Source organism: Vollenhovia emeryi, unplaced genomic scaffold (assembly GCF_000949405.1).
Source record: "Vollenhovia emeryi isolate VEMERY1.0 unplaced genomic scaffold, V.emery_V1.0 DF939503.1, whole genome shotgun sequence".
In the NCBI taxonomy this organism is placed as follows: Eukaryota; Metazoa; Arthropoda; class Insecta; order Hymenoptera; family Formicidae; genus Vollenhovia; species Vollenhovia emeryi.
In genome coordinates, this window is record NW_011966863.1 from 11,517 (window position 1) to 11,876 (window position 360).

The window sequence follows — 360 nt, forward strand, 5'->3', positions numbered from 1 at the left end:
GAAGAACGCCCGACAGCGAGCGCGCATCCGAAAGGTGGAGGCAAGATCGGAAGAACGCCCTGTGGAGAGCGCGCATCCAAGGTGGTAGACGGATTGGAAGAACGCCCGACAGCGAGCGCGCTTCCGAAAGGTGGAGGTATCACAGTTTTCGTCGCCGAAGGAGGCGGGGGCAGAGTATCACTACCGGACAACAAGGTATTCCGCGGACAGTAATTAATTATTACCTCGACGGGGCAGGATAATAAATGATGGTTAGGTTAGGTATCACTGTACTAATCCACTTACTTTCACTCCGGTTATCACACTTTCACTTACTCCGTCTCTCTTTTACAGGCAGAGAATAATGCCGGTGTATAGTCG